Source organism: Drosophila sulfurigaster, chromosome 3, assembly GCF_023558435.1.
Source record: "Drosophila sulfurigaster albostrigata strain 15112-1811.04 chromosome 3, ASM2355843v2, whole genome shotgun sequence".
In the NCBI taxonomy this organism is placed as follows: Eukaryota; Metazoa; Arthropoda; class Insecta; order Diptera; family Drosophilidae; genus Drosophila; species Drosophila sulfurigaster.
Genome location: NC_084883.1, coordinates 26,094,927 through 26,102,022, shown reverse-complemented (window position 1 = coordinate 26,102,022; position 7,096 = coordinate 26,094,927). Strand labels below are relative to the sequence as shown.

General features: G+C 37.5%; 1 long non-coding RNA gene across 1 annotated transcript; it reads left to right on the top strand.

Moving 5' to 3' along the window:
- The first annotated feature begins 284 nt into the window (after positions 1 to 284).
- LOC133842925 (uncharacterized) lies at positions 285 to 2,869 on the top strand. The gene is made up of 3 exons (XR_009894456.1): positions 285 to 960; positions 1,893 to 2,149; positions 2,207 to 2,869. It is a non-coding gene; the product is annotated as an uncharacterized LOC133842925 (long non-coding RNA).
- The last annotated feature ends 4,227 nt before the right edge of the window (positions 2,870 to 7,096 follow it).

The window sequence follows — 7,096 nt, the reverse complement described above, 5'->3', positions numbered from 1 at the left end:
TGCTGCCTGGGCTGCATTTTAACTTTATGCTAGCAGCAAAACTTCTAATTACGTACATGACCAGCAGACACAGTGAATCTCATTCTCCATGTGCTTGTGGCTGACTAAATGCACTGACAAAAGCAGAGAGAGTAAAGAATTGGTCAGTTGTAATACAAAATCAAAGAAAATTGAATAATTATAAAAAAAAGAAAATAAATATAAATATCTACAAATTTCATATATTTTCTTTTAAGTTGTAAATTAAAAATTTTGTTTTTTTCAGTTGTAAATTATAAATTTGTTTTTTTTTTCAGTGTAAGCCAAGCTGACAGCATCTTCAGGTTGTTCGCTGCATCTTTATCAAAATTGTTTCTAAAGTTCAAAACACTTTGTGAGCGGTGCACGGGGAATATGACTTTTAAAAAAGTTTTCATTTTTCTTCAGTACATACTTGTGCACTCACAGCACAGCACACATACATACACCCAACACACACACACTCTCTCTTGTATCCTTATGCAAGGCTTGTGTGCATGTCAGACGTGTTGTGTTGTGTTGTGGCTGATGTGTATCCCGTTATTCTGCACATTTGTAGGTTGTCAAAGTGGCTCAACGCCCGACATGTTAACTTATTTTGCCTGCTCTCTTTCTCTCTCTCTCTCAAATCTGTTGCCGTTGTTGGCCAAGGCGTCAGGCAAACGAGGCTAAAGGTAAACACATACAAGCATGCAAACAGTCGGAAAGTATCTGTTCTTCTACCACACATATCCTTGTATGACGAGTTCATTACCAATCCCACTCTGAACTTGCTCAGTTTAAATTACAAACTGGCTCTGCCCTTTAAAGCTAGAACACACTCGAGCATTTCATTAATTTCGTTATTCTACAAAAGCAATTGCAAAATCAATAGTAATGTAGTAAACCCCCAAAAAAACGAAGAGAAAAGAACTAGTCCAAAAAATTGTAGAGTGCTTCGAAGTAAGTTCAGAGTTAAATAGATAATAATAAAGTGTTGCAAGCAAGCACACGACGCGTCCTGCAAAAGGGGCATGTTGCTTGTGGCAACTGGCAGAACAAGATGTGGCAAACACACACACACACACATACGCGTACAGACGACATAAGATAACACACAGTTGGCACTGTCAATGACAATGACATCAACTGCAGACAATCCCATAGAATACTCGTATCATACTGAGAGCAAAATGGTTACACAGCCTCATCGTCTCTGATAGCAACAAACTACTTGTACAAACCACATATGAGCACAGTCTGGGCAAGGGCATTGTTAAACCCCACTCCTTTATGTATCAGAAACAAATTGTGGATGCTTTGCAACTTTAATGTAGAAATCCACTTAAGACCTTTCAAAGCAGTTACACTAATTTTCGATTATCCTAAAGTCCATTAGTTGCGAGAGAGTAGCAAATTAGAAGTGATAACTCATTTGTTAATTCTGTTTGCATTAACCCACAAAATAGTTATAGTGGATAGTATAATAAGCTAGCACTAAATTTCAATGTTTCAATTCAGTCGGTGACAATGGTTCCTTTTTATACCCACTACCCCAAAGATAAAAGGGTATTATATGAGATTGAACTTTCTCTAAGTGCATAAAGTACATGCATACATATATTCTTGATCAGCATTGTTCGTTTGTCCATCTGAACACATAGATATAAAAAACTATAAAATGACCCCCAATTATATTTGACAGCACTTGTTATATCATTATTAATATAAGTTAAATAGACCAAAAACAATATGGTAAAAAAATAATGAATTATTTCAAAATGTATATGTTGTATCACTTCAGTGATATATTTAGTATTTTTTCGGTTGGGTATGTCACAGTCGAGCACACTCGACTGTAGCTTTCTTGCTTGCTACTTTTTTACTCTTTGCAGTTGGCAGCGTATCGTCGTCTGGCTGATTTCTATTTGAAAAGTACCTCTGCGATGCCGCCAGCAGCGTTTATTATACGAGAATAATAGCAAAACGAGCAGATCGAATAAAATCGCAACGAATTGAACCAACGACCAAAACGACCGCAGGTGCATAGCGTTCTGTTCTGTTCTGTTCTGTGCTGTGCTGTTCCGTTTTTGGGGAGTCTCCGACTCGTGAAGTACAAATTTCGGCAGCTGGCGGCAAGTGCACTTGAAGTGTATCGAATTTGTGTGGATTTCACTACAGCCAATAATTTGACACTTGCATTTTACAGAGCTCGTTGCCCAAAAAAAACACGCGCGCGGCAACAACTGTGAACTGAATCAAGTAGAACTCGCAACTCGCACTCACATTTGCGCACTTCGCCTGACGAGTCTTTAACCAAAAACGAATATTTGAATAAACTTGCATTGCGTTGCGAAGCTACATTGACAGCATCAGGGAGGGTGTCGTCTTGTAAGTGGAGGAGTTGAGTATGTTGTGTGTGTGTGTGTCTGCCCTTATGCTGAATATGTGCATAAATGCATGTTGAGTATAGTACAACAATAACAAGAGTGGCAAGCAAACAAACGCAAAAACGCAAACTCAATTGTCATCACCATAAAAATAACATAAAACTCTTTTTACGACTTCGTGGTTGCGTTTGTGCGTGTGAAAGAACTACATATACACAGACATATATGTGCTATATAATATGTATATGTGTCTGGTAGGGGTAATCAGACATGGTGAAATAAAATGTTGTCTTGGTCCTTGCACGAAATCACTTCGTTAAAACGTTAGTAGTGTCTCATTAAATTTTCAAGTCGAACTTTTATGCCGAAAGCCGCAAACAAAATGGCGTTGAGTATATTCCGGAAGTGCAAGTCACTTGCGTGGCTTTTTTATTTTACTCGCTTTTACTTATATATAAAACTATATTCAAACATAACACAAATTAACAAACATGCCAATTTCTACAATTGAAATTGAAATGGCCTACTCGATTTTCTGTCTATAACACTTTAAATTTTTTGAGTTGCTTCTTATTTGTTTTAAAATGCTATTTTGTTTCTGGGTAATCAGGAATAGTGTAATGTTGTCTTGGCCTTTAAACGAAATTACTATGTTATAACTCGAGGGTCTCTTTTAATTTTCAAGTCGAACTAGAAATTGAATTGAAATTCCGGAGTTGAATATATTCTTGAGGTAATACTCGCTTATGTGACATTATATTTTATTTTATTTATATATGAAACTATATTCAATCATAACACAAATTAACAAACATTTTATGGGCTATGCAAATAAATGAAATCCATTGGCAAATTCAAATTTCTGCAATTGAAATGACGTACTCGATTTTCTGACTATAACACTTTATATTTTTGGAGTTGCTTCATATTTGTTATAAAACGCTTTTTTGTTTCTATGTAATCGGCCATAATATTATATAATGTTGTCTTGGCCTTCAAACGAAATTACTATGTTATGTTATAACCTTAAGGTCTCATTTCATTTTCAAGTCGAAAGCCGCAAACAAATTATATAGAGTATATCCCGAAGTTGAATATATTCCTGAGGTAACACTCGCTTATGTGACATATTTTATTTTATTTATATACGAAACTATATTCAATCATAACACAAATTAACAAAAGTTTCACAGCCTTTGCAAATAAATGATTTCCTTTTGCAAATGCCAATTTCGACAATTGAAATGGCGTACTCAAATTTCTGTCTATAACACTTTATATTTTTGGAATCGCTTCATATTTGTTATAAAATGTTTTTTTTTGCTTTGTTGTGTTTTCCATAAATGTGCTGAGGTGCGTTTGCTGTCGCATTCGCTGTTTTGGAAAGCGCAATTGATAATGCAGTCCATTGCCCCATGCAATTTGCTAAAGTGACTACACTCGGCAAAAAACATTCGACACAAACGACCAAAAATGGTGCAGTAAATGAAACGTAAAAGAGAGGAAAACCGACATTCCAAGTACAACATTTAAATGCGACCATTAGCAGTTTTTATCAACGATAAAGGCATGCGTTTCACATTTTTATTATTTACTTTGTGATGTTCAAAATATGCATTAATATGTAAAGTGGCACAAAGTGTAGTTTATACTTATTTTGCGAGTGTACAAAAGTTGAACAGGCTCCAAAAAATGCCCATGCTCGGTCTCGGTGTTGGTCTCGTTGTCGGCCTGTTATTGCCATTATCAGTGTACAGATTTAAAATCAACAACAGGCGACAAGCAATAGCGACAACAAAAACAGGCGACGACCGAGAGAGAGAGAGAGACGACAAACAACAAGCGACAAGCGACAAACGACAGGCAACAATGCAAACAAGAATGTCTGGACTGTAGTCAAGCTTACACTCATTTACGCTAAAAGCGGCATAAATACGAGTACACACACACACACACATACACCCACAAAACTGGCAATACGAGAGCGAGTGCGAGTGCAAGAAGCTGGCAAAAGGGCCGCCGCCAATTGGAAGAGTAATGTGAGTCCTGCGAGTCCTGTGTCATATAGCCAAGAGGAGCCTACCTTTCATTCGACTGCTGCTGTTGCGGAGGCTGCTGCTGCATATCAGAGGCAACAAATGAATTGCAGGCAGTAAGCCGTGTGCCCAACTTAACGGTAATTTAAACGTTAATGCACAGCATATAGCTGGATTCTTGTTACTGTTGTCGTACTACAGTTGTTTGGCATTGTTAAATGTTGTTGACATCATTCGATGCTGTTGTGGCAATTTTCCGCCTTCGTCTGGAAATACACTTGTTAATTTCATTACTCGCATATATTCCTGCATTCCTCTACGCTCATTCGCTTATAGGCTTATCGCATGTTAATGCTACGTACTTATGTATGTCATGTTCTTTATGTTCTTCACTTTTTGGTTTTTATTGACTCCATGAATGTCATCAAAAGCCAGATAATCCGACTGCATTTTATATATTCATTAAGGTGTTATTTTGGTTATGAATTGGCAGTTGGTCATTACATATTGAAGAGGCTAATTAGCTGTCAAAAGTGGCCAAAAATCTGGATCTATACACAGAGTTTGCCTTAAAAATTTCCCCTGTTTTTGGTGTCCACTTTTTATCATCTTTTTGCAAATCTGGTTCTGCGTATACGTAATATTGTCGAGACTATGACATACATAAGTGACCATTTTTATTTTGAAAATCTGGATCTATACACAGAGTTTGTCTTAAAAATGTCCTCTGTTTTTACTGTTCGTTTTTATACCACATTCTTCTAAAATTGGTTTTACGTATACGTAATATTGAAGAGACTATGACAAGGGTGACCATTTGGATTTATAAAATCTGGATCTATATGCCGAGCTTGCCTTGAAAATGCTCTTGGTGCAAATTGTTATTGGTGTCCACTTTATAGCATTTATTTGTAAATCTGTCTCTACGTTTACGTAATATTGTTGAGTCTAATTAGCTGTTAAAGGTGGTCGAAAACCTGGATCTATGCGCAGAGCTTGCCTTAAAAATGTTCTCTGTTTATGGGGTTCACTTAATAGAATACTTTACCAAATCCGAATCTCCTCATTAACGTAATATTGAAGACACTATGGCAAAGGTGACCCTTTCGATTTAAAAAATCTGTATCTATATGCAGAGCTTGCCTCAAAAATGTTCTCCGTTATTGGTGTCCACTTCATAGCACTTATTTCTACATCTGTCTCTACGTATACGTAATATGGTAGAGTCTAATTAGCTGTCAAAGGTGGCCAAATCTGGATCTATACCCAGAGCTTACCTTAAAAATGTTCTCTGTTTTTGGTGTCCATTTTGGTACCGTTTTCTTCTAAATCTGGTTCTGCGTATACATTATTTAGATTCTCGTTTTCCTTGGCATTCGCCGCCATAAAGTTGCACAGCGGAAGTTTGTCGCTAACCGAGAAGAAAGGAGAAAAGAGTTCAGCGCAGTCCTGCTTTCCTCCGACCATGCTTTATGTGTTTCCGCTCGCATTTCTTTAGCCATTTAAGTGCACACCTAGTTCGCTTCTATTTCATGTTTTCTCCTTTGTTCTTTTATTGTCGACTCAAACTGCTTTACGCTTGTTTATGTCTCTTATTTCGTGTTTGGTTGCTTCCACTCGCTTGTTTTTTTTTTTTTTTTTTGTTTTTGCTGTTTTGTGTTTTTTGTTTATTGCTTGTTTTGAACCTTGTTTGAACTGGTTTAAAATTTCTTGGCACAGCGTCGACGTAGCTCAAGACGGATCAGCCGTTGGCAAGCTCAACCCAAATGGGCAGTGGGGAGAGAGAACAACAAGGCTGTAAACTCATAACTTTGTTATATACAATTAACAATTTGAAGCTACGCCAACTTTTCTATGCATGCGAGGCAACTTGAACTGGCAATTACAGGGCAGAGCACATGAACTTAAATGAAACTCTAATTGAAATGTGTTGCACAAAATTAAATACTTTTGCTGGCAATTTAAATCATTATTCAAAATATCGACTATTTTGTGTCAAGAATGTAGCTGGGAAGTACACTTAACTGGCTTTCCAAGACATTGCATTGCCAAGAGCTGCTCAAATTTTTAAGAGTTGAGCAGCTGCTGCTTTGGAGCGAGAGAAGAGTATGCGGCAAAAAAAAACAACAAAAAATAAGAAAATTAACCAAATGGCTGCTAAGTGTTCGTTTAGAATTTAAGCGGCATAAAATTGTTGCAAGTCTGCTATGCGGCAGAGATGCCGTTGTAGTCACTGCTGGAATGCCGTTTGACCTTCACCTGGAATACCAATGGACAGAAGCTGTGGCCTGCACACTAAGGACACCGAGGTACTAAGGACGAAGACGAAGAAGAAGATGTGCAGATGATTTTCTCTGTGTGTGTGTGTGTGCGTTATGTGCAAGGCATTTGAAAAATTTATTTGAAAATATTTGTGCCCGTCAACGATGCAACGACAGCATCTGTCCGGGTTTTTGGATCCGGGTCTGGGTCCGGATCTCGGTTTGGGACGGGTATGAAAAGTGTCTGCGTTCACTAACAGGATGTGCTGCCAAAAACATTTTTAATAATTTAGCACACATATTTTCACATCTTTGAAAACATTCACTTTGAAGACAGGTATTTTCTACCTTCAACCGGTTGCTGGAAGTTGAAATGGCGGAGGCAGCAACGCAGCAGGAGGAGGAAACGCTG